The sequence below is a fragment of the Solanum stenotomum genome, chromosome 12 (genome assembly GCF_019186545.1).
Source record: "Solanum stenotomum isolate F172 chromosome 12, ASM1918654v1, whole genome shotgun sequence".
NCBI classification, from domain to species: Eukaryota; Viridiplantae; Streptophyta; class Magnoliopsida; order Solanales; family Solanaceae; genus Solanum; species Solanum stenotomum.
Window position 1 is genome coordinate 21794807 of NC_064293.1, and position 15936 is coordinate 21810742.

Here is a 15936-nt window from a genome sequence, read left to right on the forward strand (position 1 = left end):
AAAGAAAGTGATCTTGATTGTTTAATGTTAGTAATCACTTAGCAAACATGTTTTAAATTACCAAATAATGAAGTAACCTTATTTGCTACTTGTAACCCCCACATAAATTGAATGAGATACGGCCGGGACCCACATTTGTGGACCTTGAGGGATGCTTAACACCTTCCCCTCGAGGTAACTTGAGCCCTTATCCGATCTCTGGTTCGTTGACCTTATCTAGAATTAGTTAGGTTAGATAGGTGCCCTATCGCGCCTTAATTCGTTAGGTGGCGACTCTTCAATCACCTAAAGACCAAAAGAGTTGTTAGGTCGTGCACGAAAAACCCATTTTGCAGAAAAATGGGGCGCGACAACATTCAACCCAAACATCTAGAATTTCTACATTAGATATGGGTAATAACATGATTCAATTAACTCAATCATTCTAAACATAATATCTTCACATGCTTCTATAATCAATCAACCCACTTCATGAGATCACAATTTAGTAATATGGGGAATTCATTGGTTCTTGGGGGGATTTCATCGTAAATTCGCAATAAATCATCAATTCAATCATAACCCAATATAAATCAACCATTGAAAATATTTTTGAAAGTAACCCATGACTTGGAGTGAAACCCTAGCTTTTGGGAAAATTGTAAGCTTTGAAGCCTTGATTTCTTCAAGCCCTAGCTTCAATTCTACTCTTCTTCTTCCTTGAGTTTTTTAGAGAGAGAAATATTGTGAGGGAGATGACCTTTTGATTTTGATTTGGGTGTTTGTAAAAAATGATTTAGTTCAGGTGTATTTTGACTTAAAATGACTTATATAGTTGTATAAAAATAATACAAAACGACCCCACTTTGATAGGACTTAAAAAGTGAAGTCCCTAAAATGCCCCTCATTTTAAGTGGGCTGCCAGGGACCACGATGGGCTCCACGAGCCGTGGTCCCATCCATGGTCTTGAGGCAGTAGCTAGGCACTTGGTGCCATAAGCTCACAAGCCTAAGGCATTCCCACGAGGGGCTCCACGAGCTGTGGTCAAGACTAGTGGCCGTGGTCCCTCTCGTGGTCCTTGAGGCAGTGGCTAGACCACTTGGGCCCTTAAGCTCACATGCCCAAGGCAACTTCACGAAGGTCTCCATGAGTCGTAGAGCTAACCATGAGCCGTGGTCCCTTTCGTGGCCTTGAGGCAGTGATGCCACTTTGCCTTCAACTCCTTTTTCCCTAAGTCAAGTTCAAGACCACTCCCACAAGCCGTAAAAGGCATCACGGGCCGTTAAGTGGCTCGTGTGGAGGGTCCATTTTTGAGACACCTTAAGGGGGCTACTGCCTCCACCTCCACGAGTGACACCACGACTCGTGGTGCCCACTACGGGTCATGAAGACCCTCGTGGTCTTGGTGGGCAGTGCCTTGGTCAAGGTGGGCAGCCTTGGCCCTCACCAATTTTCCTTGGCTTTGAACCATTACTCTTGACATTAACCCTCATGTTTAGCTCTAGTTTAGCCTACTAGTTTCTGGAGTGTTACATCTTTTGTTATAGTTTAATGTCATGATTATACAAGCATTGGTTGAAAATAAAATCTACAACTTTCTTTGCATTTCTTTTAATGTGAAACCATTAAATTTTTTCAATTAATTGGTTTATGTTGATCTTTTTTATTTGAAAAAATTAACTTTAATAATTTGATTTTATTAAATTGATATAATAAGAACATGATTAGATCGATAATAATAGTAGGCAAATATTAAGATCCAAAGAACATTAAGCTAATTTTAGTCTTAAAATACAAACAAATAGACAATTTGTGATAAGGTTGGAAAGCATTGCTACCAATACACCACACACTAATAAAGATCAGACAGTTTTAAGCAGTTTAAAATAAATCGAAGAAAGCGGGGTGTAAGTAAATTTATTAAGCTAATAAGTATAATATATCCAAAATTAAGTCAAGTCATATACAAGTTGATAAAGCGATCGTGCTAGAACCATGGGACTCGAGGAGTGCCTGACACCTTCTCCTCAGTCAACAAAATTTCTTACCTAGACTTCTAGTTCGCAAACCAATAAAATAAAGAGTCAACTTCCTCTTGAATAGGGGTTCAAATAAGGTGACTTGGAACACCAAAACTCAATTCCAAGTGGCGACTATGAAATAAAATAATCCCTTTCGAAATGTCACTTTAATTGGAAAACTCTATTTTCAAAACATTTATTTTGGAATATATATAAGAAAGCACCATAATACTAGCACAAGGATTTAAAGGTGCTAAGGAGTGATAATCAACTCCAAAGAATAGAGAGAAAGATACCATAATTTAACAAGCAAGAAGCACTCAAGTACAAGACAATCACAACCAAACTGATCAAAACAAGGTGATGCAATATAAGATGGTCAATGCATAAAAGTAGAAGCTCAGAAAAAACCTCGATCCCCTTAGAATGAAACTTCAGACTCATCAGCAAATGTAGTTCAATAGAAACATAACCCTGAACTCAGTCAACAGGCCGCCCGGAGTATCTCCACGACCTTAACAGTGAAAAGTTACCAATACAACCAAAACTCATAAACTAATTATCACCTCGGTATCCGAACCAAAGGTTGTTCTAGACCAAACTCGACATTCCTAATCTAACCGTGCTTATAGAATTCTCATCTGAACACATTTTCTAAGAATGTTGACCGAATTCAAAACTTGGTTAAACTTTCAATGCTATCTCATCTAACAGCTCAAACTCATGCTGAAGGGCTTGGGACTAAACCAACTATCCTACTACACTAAAATGGACCTTCTGAATATGATGGAATTGATGGAAATCTCATCCAACATCAGTTCTCGAGATGTTGACTAAAGTCAACTTTTTCACTTAAGAACCTCCAAAAGAGTAAAACTCGCACCAAACTCCCTTGACCGCTGTAACACCCCAGAAATTTTGTAGGTTGAACTAGAGCCTAAACGTAGTGTCTATGAGGTATAAAATGAATTCCCCTAAGTTAGTAGACCATCTAGGTGTGCTATGGTGGTCTANACCTCCAAAAGAGTAAACCTCGCACCAAACTCCCCTGACCGCTGTAACACCCCAGAAATTTCGTAGGTTGAACTAGAGCCTAAACGTAGTGTCTATGAGGTATAAAATGAATTCCCCTAAGTTAGTAGACCATCTAGGTGTGTTATGGTGGTCTATGAGTTAAGGACTAAGGGAAGAGTGCCAAACAAAAGGGGGCAAGCCAAGGCCTAAGGCCAAGGCTGCCCTAAATTTGGAGCGACAGCCTCAAACTCCATGGCCATTACCATGGCTCGTGGTCATGGCCACAGACCGTGGGAGTCTTTGTGGAGTTTCCTTGGTCAAGGGAGAGGGACCTCCAAGTGTCCTAGACACTGCCTCACCCTTCACGAGACGGACCACGAGTTGTGGTCCACTTCACGGTTTGTGAAGGTGGGCGTGGAGTTCTCTTAGGTTTTAGGGAGTTGGGGGTTGTTAGGGTAGCTACTTCCCAAGGCACCAGGGGCACCACTACGGGCCGTGGTGCACTTGACGAGGGAGATGGGTGGCTCATGAACATCACTTGGCACCAAGGCTTGAAGGCCTTGCCTCCACAAGGCCAAGTCATGACCAAGACCATCACCACGGACCGTGGTCATGACCACGGACCGTGGGAGGCTCCGTGGTCTTGCCTTGGCCAAGTTTTGGCTTGTGCACAAAAGGGGATCCACTTCCTCCAACACCACGGGCAGTACTACGGCCCATGGTGCACTTTCACGGTCCGTGAATGTTGGCCGTGGTCCCTGACGGGGACCATTTAAAGGAGGAGTTTTGGGACCTTTCCTTTTAAGTCCTATTTAAGTAGGGGTGTTTTGGGTATTTTTAGAGGTTAATTATATATTGGTTTTTAAGTCTAAATTCACAAGTTTTGGTCATTATACACAACACCCAATTGAAATCAAAACTCTCCCACTTCTCTCTAAACTCTCTCTCTAAAAACCTTAGAAGAAGAAGAATACATTGGAGCTAGGGTTTCAAGGTTTTTTCACAAATTTCTTGGAGTTTCTCCATTGATTCTCAAGGAATCAACGAAGGTATGGTTGCTTATCACTATTGGGATTCCTTCCCCCAAGAGGTCCCTTCAAGATGAATTTCAAAATCTCCAATTTCTAGGTTTTCAATCCAAAAACGTGGGTCTTCTTTCGAAAGTGAAATTGATGTTATAAACTGAATTTGATGATATTATATGAACAATTATGAAGGAATTTATGTTGTATTTGTGGTTTCTTGAAGAATTCCCCATGAGACCTATGTTTCTCTTTCATTTTCTAATTCTAACCCTAGTTTGTGTTGGATATTGAGGGAAGGCTATGAATCGAATGTGATGTTATTTAATTCATGTTTGTATGATGATTGTACCCTAGGTTATGTATTATTTCTATGAAATTAGGGTTGAGTCTTTGAATGAAGACTTGAAGGCTATGAAGGGAATATGTCAATTGCTTATACTAATGTTGATTATGTATTACTTCATGAATTACCTTGTATTATGTATTGGTTATGAACTGATTGGTGATTGAAGTATGAATGTCCTATGAAGGGCAATAAGGTATGAAGGTTGGTTCTTCTTTGAACTCAAGTATGAAAGGTGAAATACTTAGATTGTAATGATGCTATACCTAATGTGTTGTTGTGGTGTTGATGACCTAGTTTCCTCATCCTTAACCCTCTACACTTGAATTAACTATGAAATATGTATGTATGTTATGGTATGATTGCTATATTATTGAAAGGTAGTTCTCATGATTATAATGTAATGTAAAGTGAAAGGGTTACTCACTTACTAAGTGTTCTAAAGTGAAAGGATTGTTACTCACTTATGCACACATATGAGCTATTATGGTAAGATGTTTACATAAGAGTCTAGCAAAGGCTAATGTGAACTTATGTGATGACTAAAGATGATTACAAAAGGGAATTAGATGCTTAGCACCGAAAGGGCATGTAAATGAGATGGGGGTCTCACGTTTAGTAAGTCCGGCTCCCCACATGGATTTCTCACATTTAGCAAGTCCGGATTACCCACGGTATGTGTTGTCTCCTGAGATGGAAATCCCATACGTTTAGTAAGTTAGAATTTCTAGGAGCAATCTCCTTGACCGTTAACTATGTGCCCACATAGGACTTTAGCTTAGTGGATCCACCTAGATAGCTATGTACGAATGGTTACACCGTAGGCAAGTGTTAACCCTCTCTTTTCGGTGTGGGAGTAGAACACCGGATTCCATGTAGCTCTCATGGTCTATGTCGGTTATGGCAATATCTCCCTAATGTAAAAGTAAATGAAGGTATGAAAGGTGTGAACTCTTACTAGGGCTTTCTTAAGGGTTTCTACATTGTGTAAGGGAGGGTATGGGACTTCTCTTGCACATTGCATTTGTGGATCCTAAGAGATGGTTGTAGTAGTGTTCTCTTATGATTATGATGATTATGACTTATGTATGTTGAAGCTATGTTATGTATGATCATTATGAATATGGTAAGTTATGATGAAGTATGATCTTATGTATGTATGTATGAAGTAGGTTGCTTAATGTAATACTTGGCTTTGAATAGGGTTATGGGATTGTATTCCTTGCATTGCACTAGTATTACTTGGGTTGTCTACGTGTTGGGATGATATTATGTTGGTTTGTACTATGATGCTTACTTTGTGTGCATATTGGATTTACTTGGTAAAAAGCATATTTTGACTAGAATGACCTCTTATGAATGTTTCAATGGTTTTTATGCATAGTAGCCATACATAGTACGTGTGTTGTACTAACCCATATTTTCTCCTTTAACCCCAAACATTTAGGTTCGGGCTGTTGAGGATTCAAGCTTACTTCTCAAGACACTTGGAGTTGCTTCCCCAAGTTGGTGAGTCCTCAAGTCCGAGGACAAGACCCTATGATCTAGTTTCTTATATTTACTTCTTTGCTTATGTTGAAAGACATTGTTGTACTTTCCTATTTCTAGACTTCTTATTGATGTAAGGGCTAAGTCCCATTTTCGATACTTCTATGTCTAGATGGTACATTGTGACGAAGTTAGATTCTATTTTCATATATGAAGTGAAGTTGAACTTCCAAAGTAAAAGTTTTAAATTTTCCGTGTTTTTATTCTATGATACATGCTATGATGAATGCTAAGGGCTTGTACAAGACCTATTCGAGGTCAAATACGCCGGTAACAACTAGGGGGTGCTCTCTGGTCGTTACAACCGCCTCGAGAAGCATGCCACCCATCCCAACATCACAAAAAACCACACAAGGGGAAAAATAGTAAAAGCGCACAAAAATATGCAAATTATTACGAGTGTCATTACAACATCCACTACTAAAAGGACTTTCGTCCTTGATAGTCAAAGAAAAAGAAGTACATGAAGGCTAAAAAGGGTGAGGATATCATGTTCGCATGTTAGGCTCAGCCTCTCTAGTTGCCTCATCGACCAGACGATGCCTTCACTGAATCTTCACTAATGGGATTTCCTTAGACCGCAACCTCCTATCCTACCTACCTAGAATAACCACATGCTCCTCCTCAAATTCTAATGGCTCATCAAGTTGAAATGAATCCCACTAAAGTACGTGAGACTCTTCGGGGCATAACATCTCAACATAGACACATGGAAAACATGGTGAACACCCAAAAGAGCTGAAGGTAAGGCTAACTCATAAGCCACCTCTCTAGTCCGCCTCAAAATCTCAAAAGGGATAATGAACCTAGGGCTAAGCTTGCCCTTCCTCCCAAACCTCATCACGCTCTTCATGGGTGACAGTTGCAGAAACACCCACTCGGCAACCATGAATTCCAAGGCCTTAACTCTCTAGTCCCGTAGCTCTTCTGCCTACTCTAGAAAGTAATGAGTCGCTCCTAGATCACAACACCACTATCAATAGAGTCCTGCAACAAGTCGGTTTCCCCATGGCCTAACTTCAAATGCATCAAACTAACCTATTAGAGATCGATACCTCCTACCATATAACACCTTGAATAGGATATCTGAATACTCAAATGATAGCTATTATTATACACAAACGTTTCCAAAGCCAATAAATTGTCCACTAACCTTCGAAATCAATAACACGGGCACAAAACATGTCATCCAAGACCTAAATTGTCCACTTAGACTGAGCATCTAAGGATAAAAAGTTGTACTGAGCTCAACTCGGGTACCCAAATCTTTCTGAATAGACCTCAAGAAACATGAGGTGAACTTAGTATCATGATCTAAAATGATAGACACTAACACCCATGCAAACGAACAATCTCCCGAATGTAAATCTTAGCTAACCTCTCTAAACTATAGGTAGTCTAAACCAACAGAAATGAGTAGACTTAGTCAATCAATCAATGATGACCCAAATAACATCAAATCTTTGAAGTGTACCTGGAAAGTCTACCACGAAGTCCATAGCTATTCACTCCCATTTCCACTCCGGAATGGGTAGCCACTTGGTCAAACCACCTGGCCTCTAGTGCTCATACTTCACTGCTGACAGTTCAAAAACTTAGCCACAAATGCTGTAATGTTTATCCTTATCCCACACCACCAGTAATGTTTACTTAGATCACGATACATTTTCGTTGCACCGAGATGATAAAATATCTAGTACAATGGGATTCCTCCTGAATCAACCGTAATAAATCTCTAACTCTAGCAACACAAATACGACCCTTATTCCTCAAAACATCCTATACATCTAACGTCAAGCCTCACCACTAAGCATCTTATCTCGAATGACCCTTAACCTCAGATCCTCAAACTGTTGTACCCCCTCAAATCTCTAATGCTCGGATTTGCTCCATCAAGGAAGATCTAGCATTTACATATGCAAACACCCTACCGAGCTTAGAAATATCAAGGCGAACCATTTGATTGGCTAAGGCTTGAATTTCTGAAACGAAAGGTCGCTTCTCCACGACTAAGAAAGCCAAACTCCCCATACTTACTACCTTCTAGCTCAAGGCATGTGCTACCACATTAGCCTTGCCCGATGATAAATGATCAAAATATCATTGTCCTTCAGCAACTCTAGCCACCTACATTGTCTCAAATTAAGGTCCATTTGGCTGAAAAATGCACTGAAGATTATAATGATTGGTGAATACCTCACAATTAACTCCATATAGGTAATGCCTCCAAATCTTCAACGTGAAGAATACTACCGACAAGTCTAAGTCATAAGTGGGGTAGTTCTTCTCGTGAACCTTTAGCTGCCTAGAAGTGTAAGGAATAACTTTGCCTTGCTGCATCAACACACAACTCGAGTCAATATCAGAGGCATCACAATAGACCGTAAACCCATAACCCTCAATAAGAAGAGTCAAAATAGCCACTGAAGTCAACAAGTCCTTGAGCCTTAGAAATCTCACCTCATACTCACTAGACCACTGGAAAGGGACATTCTTTTATGTTAATCTAGTCAAAGGTGCCGCAATCGAAGAAAATCCCTCTAAATATCGTCTGTAGTAGCCAGGTAACCCAATAAAACTATGAACCTCAATAGGAGAAGTAGGCCTAACCCAATTACACACTACCTCTATCTTTAATGGATCCACCATAATCCCATCCTTGAACACCATATGCCTCAAGAACACCACAAACTCAATCCAAAAATCACACTTAATGAATTTGGCATACAAATATTGATCCCAGAAGGTCTGGAGCACAATCCTCAGATGTCATTCATGCCATTCCCAATATAGACTAGAATGTCATCAATGAACACTATCACAAAAGAGTCCGAATAGGGCCTGAAAACGTGATTATCAACTCCATGAATGCTGCAGGGGATTGGTTAGCCTAAAAGACATGAATAAAGACACATAGTGACCGTATCGAGTCATAAAAGCAATATTTAGAATGTCCACCACTTATCCACACAAACCCTATACTAATAAGGTTTATCCCAAAAGTACTTACCCACATCATGTAAGAACTTCTTCCTCTGTTGAATAGTCAAATTCTCGGGCAACAAGTCACTGACAAGATAGTTGACAAAGTCAGCAAACCAAGGAATGAGATAAAAATAGTGGCTAATACCTACTCATTTGGAAATGAGTCATTAATGTCTAACTCAGCTTCCTTTTTATTCTCAGCATCCGATCTGGAGAAGTGATCTGCCACTTGATTTTCACAGTCCCTTTTGTCTTTGACTTCAAAGTCAAACTCTTGTAACAACAACACCCATCGTATATATCTTGGCTTCGTGTCTTTCTTCGCCATAAAGTATTGCAGTGCAACATGGTTAGTGTGAACTACAAATTTAGTTCCCAGCTAGTGTGCTATAAATTTCTTAAAGACATACACTACTGCAAGCAATTCATGCTCAGTGACAATGTAGTTTCTTTGTGCTCCGTTCAACACCTTGCTTGCATAGTAGATCCGGTGAAAAGGTTTTAGTACGCTTCTGCCCTATCACAACCCCTAAAGCAACACCAGTGGCATCATACATCACCTCAAATGGTTCCGACCAATCTAGACCAATGATTACTGGGGCTGAGATCGTTTTAGCCTACAGAAACTCAAAGACTTTGGTGCATGCTTCATCAAAATTTAACTTCATATCATTTTCTAACAACTTACATAGAGGATGTCCAATTTTAGAAAAGTCTTTGATGAAATGCCGATAGAACCCTGCATGACCCAAGAAACAACGAGTCCCTTTCATAGAGATAGGTGGAGGTAGCTTTTCCATCACTTTAATTTTTTCTCTATCCACCTCCAAACTTTTCTTGGATACCTTATGGCCTAGGACTATGCCTTCCTTAACCACAAGCTGGCATTTTTCCCAGTTTAGCACTAGGTTTTCCTTTTCACACTTCTGTAGTGCCTTCCTAAGATTCAAAAAATAGTCATCAAAAGTGTCACAAACCATAGAGAAGTCCTCCATAAATACCTCCAAAGTGTCTTCAACTATGTCTGAAATGATGGACATCATACACCGCTGAAAAGTAGCTAGTGCATTACACAATCCAAATGCCATGATCTTACACCTAAAGATGCCATAGGGACATGTAAACATTGTTTTCTCCTGGTCCTGTAGTGCAATTGAGATATGATTATACCCAGAGTACCAATCCAAGAAACAATATCACCCTTTTCCTACCAACCTATCTTACATCTGGTCCATGAAAAGCATTGGGAAATGGTCTTTAAAGGTCCATCTATTTAACTTTTTGTAGTCCATGCACACTCGCCAACCTATAATTGCCTTTGCGAAATTAACTCATTCTTAACATTTGCCACTATTGTCATTCCACCCTTCCTGGGTACATAATGCCCTTGGCTCACCTAATGACTATGAGAAATGGGGTACACCACCCGTGCATACAACCACTTGATAATTTATTTCTTTACCACCTCTTGCATTGGTGGATTCTACCTCCTCTAGTGCTCAATACTCGAACAACAATTTTCTTCCATTTAAATTTTGTGAGTGCAAATGCCTGGAGGTATCCCAATGATATCAACAATGGTCCAACCAATTGCTTTCTTAAATCTCTTCAACACCTTCACCGTTTCTTGCACTTGTTCAACATTAAGATCTATAGCCACGATAACTAACAAAGTGTTATTTTCACCTAGAAATACATACCTCAAATGACCTGGCAGTTGCTTCGATTCAAGTTTAGGCGGTTCCTCAATAGGTTGTTTAGCTGGAGGATTTAGCCTATTTATCAAGTCTAATGCTAACTTCTTGGGAGAATATGAATATGAACCCATGTCTTGTAGTGCATTTAGAGTCTCAACATAATTGACCCAAAAGACTTCATCAAAGTTCCTTTTCACTGCAGCCAATCTCTCTATGACAAATCTTTCACTATGGACACTTTAGTGTTTCCTTCATCAACAATATCAATTGCAGACACCACACTCATATCCTGTGGTTTTTTCATCGCCTTGTACACTTTGGATTTAAACTCTTTGTTATTCAGCCAAAATTTCATCTCCTTACTTTCTACATCAACTAGTGCTCTGCCTGTGGCTAGAATTGGAGTTCTTAAACTTATGGGAACCTCAAAATCCACTTCGCTATCCAGAATCACAAAATTTCCATAGCCCTCTTCACCAAGATATCTACGAACATCAACCTCATCGCGATGGGCTTTGGATCCCCCAACCTATAACACCCCGTAGTTTAGTAGGCCAACTAGGCTAAGTTAGAAGGCTACAAGTCAAGGATAAAGGGAATGAGACAAGGTAAAGGGGAAAGGGTCAAGACAAGAGCTAAGGCTGCCCCAAGCTGCAAAGGCACTACCCTAGACCACACAGCCTTCATGACTCGTGGTGCCACCCGTGGTGGTGAGGCAAAAGCTCACCAAGGCTGCCCCAAGGTCATGACCCAGGGATACCTGATGAGTCCAAAAATTGGACTCATTTAAGTCTATATTTTAAAACAAATTGTGTCCTCAAATGCTTATTTTATCTCAATATCTGATGAAAACCCTTAAGTTTCAGGTATTTGAAGTTTTAAGGAAATCATGGACACTATGTCAAAAAAAGGAACGAAAAAGCTGAAAAGAACGAAGAAATTAAGGCTTGAGGATCACCGAGTCCACTTGGCGAGTCGCCGAAGGGTCTTACTTTACCTTTTGTTCCAGTGTGCTAATCCCTGCAGAAAAGGATCAAGTCGACGAAAAAAGGGAGCATTCGGCACATCGCCGAGAAGTTCTGTGAAGCAGTACCATGCCACTCAATGACCTAGAGCACGACGATACTGAAGGGTGGTGCAAGACGGCGATGAACTACACCAAAGGTCGAATCGCCAAGTTGATCGGTGATTTTGACTAACGATGCCAAATGATCCGATGCAACACAAATTTGTGAAAACTATAAATACTAGTTAGAGTTGTAGTTTTTAGGGTAAAAAAAACCATTGTTATAATTTTCACATAGAGTGGAACAATTAGTATAATTTTCATATAGAATAGTACTTTTTGATATTTTTTCTCTAAGTTTGAGAGGGTTTTGAAGACTTGAAGAAGAAGAGGGTTTCATCTTCAAGATTTGGAGTTGGGTCTCTTGGATTCTTCATTCTTGACCTGCAACAAAACTTAAATCTTCATACCCATTTGAATGCAAGCTCATTTAGGTATAAATTTCTATCTCTTGATGTGTGGCTAAAATCCCCAATTCTTGGGATGAGATTTAGTGAGTATGGGTTAAGATAATTGTTGGGTCTTGCTTGCTGATAGTTTAATCGTAGTTTAAATGTGATTTCGCTTAGTGGTTGTGGATGAACTTAATGAGGTTGTAGTTGCAAATATAATTTCATAAATGTGTTTCCGACTTGCTCGAGAGAGAGGTCGTAAAACTAAGACCACTAAATTGATTACCAGTGTTAGTGGGTTGACATGAGGTTCATCTCGAGAGAGTGAACCCTAGTCCCATATCCACACACTCAGCTCGAGAGAGTGAGCGGGTTAAGGCATAAGCTGGTCTTCATGCGGCAAATGGGTGTCCGAGAGGAACACATTTGAAACGGGGTAAGTTGCTTGAGAGAGAGCTTATCCCCTTTAAAGTCTAGCCTAGTCACAATTATTCTATGAATCTTCTATCGAAAGCATGTACCCAATAATCTAGATTAACCCGTATTCTCGTCACATCCCAAGTATCCCATCTGATTATTTAGAAACCCTTGTTTATTTTGCTTTTTTTACTTACTAGTGACAAAACGCCTCCATTGTTAATTGACACTTTTGCGTCCCCTCTTTAATTTACAATATTTTTACTCGTTAATGTCTTTAGCTACAACTAGTTCAAACTAAAATTTATTTTTCTATAAATTCTCAAAACCACTCTCTTGGGACGATCCCAACCCTTGGTTGAGTTACAAAACTATTGTACGATCGTAGACACTTGCATCAGAAGTTGTGTCTTGATTACGCAAACATAAAAATGGCGCCGTTGCCGGGGAGTGGTGGTATTTGAGAATTTTTAGATTAGTATAGTTTTTGTTCTTCTTAGTTGTTGTCTACTCACTTAATCTTTTGTTTTGTTTTGAGTATTTGTGTGTCACAATAGGATATATGAGTGGAAACCAGGAGAACAACTGCCAAGCGGGTCACCCAGCGGGTGGTGCTTTTCATCGAGGTGACATCGATGTTAATAGTGTTTATAACCTCGACCATGTGGGCGAGATGGGTGTAATTTGCATGCCACAAGCTGACCGAAATGTAATGTTCGAAGTTACTAGCACAACACTCCAGCTCATACATTCAAGAGGTTTATTTGGAGGGTTAGAGCATGAAGATCCACACGATCATATACGAAGCTTTGTGGAAGTGTGCATCCCTTTATCGTTCAAGAATCTATCTCAAGAATCCATACGACTTTGCTTATTTCCATTATCATTGACCGGGGGAGCTACTAAATGGTTTGTCAAGCGTCCAAACAACTCCATCAAATCATGGGAGGATCTGCTTATGGTATTTCATGAAAGATTCTTTCCTCCGTCAAGAATGATGAAACTTAGAGATGACATTCAGAATTTCAAGCAAAAGGGGGGTGAACCAATTCATGAATCATGGAGAAGGTTCAAGAGATTTTTGCGTAAGTGCCTAATGCATGGACTGCCAGGTAAATTGTTGCTCCAATACTTTTACCGTAGTATGGACTCGGTTAATAAAGGGATAGCTGATCAATTAATGCAAGGAGGAATAATGTTTCAATAATTTAAAGTGACCTCATTTCTCCTAGATGGTATGACTAAAGTAAACTAGGCATGGTACACCAAAGATGATCAAGTTTTCCCATTGTGCTTCCGATTAACACAAGAACAAATCGATAAAGAAAGGGAAAGGGACGAAAACATCAAAAAGATCTTGTCTCAAATGGAAAGTCTACAAGAACATATGAAGGGGACACATGGTGTATTTCAAGTTGAGGAGGGTTCTTCTTCCGGTTACTCAAGACCGGGGTAGAATCAAGGTTGGAACTCTAGAAGATACGATGAGGGTTTCCACCTATGCTATCAACCGCGGGNGGGGGGGAATCAAGGTTGGAACTATTATCGGGGTGAAGAACCAAGGAGATATTGGCAAGATTGGGATGAGCAGGATGATCATGAGGAGGACCATACTCACTTGAGTGAAATCTCAAAATCTAAAGGGAGTGCAAGTAGTCCTCGGGTAAATGATTTATTATCGCACATACTCGATAAAGTTGAGGGCTCTGATGATTTGCTAAAAAGGATGAAAGATGACTTTTCATCATTGAACAGTAAAGTGAATTCTCATGCTAATGCCATCAAAACACTGGAAGGTAAATTGAGTCTATTATCAGCTCAATTAACATCCAAAACACTGATGGAAGATAGTAAAAGAGAGTTGGATGTAGTTACCCGTAGCCATTAGGTTCAGTTTGAGAGAGTGAACTCTAGTCCCATATCCTAACACTCAGCTCGAGAGAGTGAGTGGGGTAAGGCGTAGGCTGGTCTTCATGCGGCAAGTGGGTGTCCGAGATGAACCCATTTGAAACGGGGTGAGTTGCTCGAGAGAGAACTTATTCCCACATAAAGCTTAGTCTAGTCACTATTACTCTATAAATTTTCTATTGAAAGCATGTACCCAATAATCTAGATTAACCCGTATTCCCGTCACATCCCAAGGATCCCTCTCATTATTTAGAAACCCTTATTTATTTTGTTGATTTTACTTACTAGTGATAAAAACCGCCCATTGTTAATTGACACATTTGTGTCCCCCCTCTTTAATTTATAATGTTTTTACTCGTTTATCTCTTTAGCTACGACTAGTTAGAACTAAATTTTACTTTTCTATAAATTCTCAAAACCACTGTCTTGGGACGATCACAACCTTTGGTTGGGTTACTAAACTATTGTACGATCGTAGACGCTTGCATCGGAAGTTCTGTCTTGATTACGCAAACATCAGGAAGCGGAGCAACAAGTTCAAGTTCCAAAAGTCATACACCCTTTACCCAAGATACCTCCACCATTTCCCCAACGTTTGAAAAAGAAGAATGAAGATGAGAAGTTCAATTTTTTTTGGTCAGTATTCAAAAACTTATCATTTAACCTTCCTCCGGTGGAAGCATTGTTGGAAATGCCGGGATACGCCAAATTCATGAAAGAGCTGGTTACAAAGAAAACGATCTTGGACTATGAAATGATTAAGGTGCCCCATAGTTGCAGTGCAACTATGACAAATGATTCAATCACTAAGAGAGAAGATCCTGGGGCATTTTGTAACAACCCTAAAAAATTAAATAGGATGAACTAGAGCTTGGCATGTGTTTTGGAAGTTGGTAACTTGTTAAAATGATAAGTTTTGGCTTTTAAAGATTAGTTTGAAGAGTTTTGAGGTCAAATGTCAAGGGAGGACCATGACGTTCGGAAACTAGTCTTTTGGCTTTAGTATGTTCTAGTGTGTTGTCATTGAAGTTGGTATGTTGTTTGAGGTCTAAAACTTGTAGATGTGACCCTAGTACGTAGATGGATATGTTTAGGGGTTAAACGTCCGGGAACGACTCCCTAAGGACCACCCTAAGGGTCCTTGAGGAGGACCCTAAGTTAAAATCCCCAAGCTGCCAAAAGTGGGTGATCTACGGCCATGACTTACGGCCAGTAGGTCCACTTACGGTTAGTAAGTCTCCTCCTTAAGTCAAGACTTAGCCTAGGGAGACTTAGCTCCCTTAGCCAAGTCTCTGACCAAAAGTACGAATCCACAGAATGGTCCGTCACTCCACCTACGGTCCATAGGTGGAGGTTTCGTAAGTCTAACCTGTTTTGCTGGTGCAAGTCAGCCAAGCCAAGGGTGGTTTGGTAAATTCCACCCTTGGCCAATTAAATACATGGACGGTTATTTTATGTATTTTTAGGTATTTTAAGTATATTAAAACTATAATTTCCCTATTTAGAATTCATTCTTAAATAAAAAACCCTTCTCTCCTAA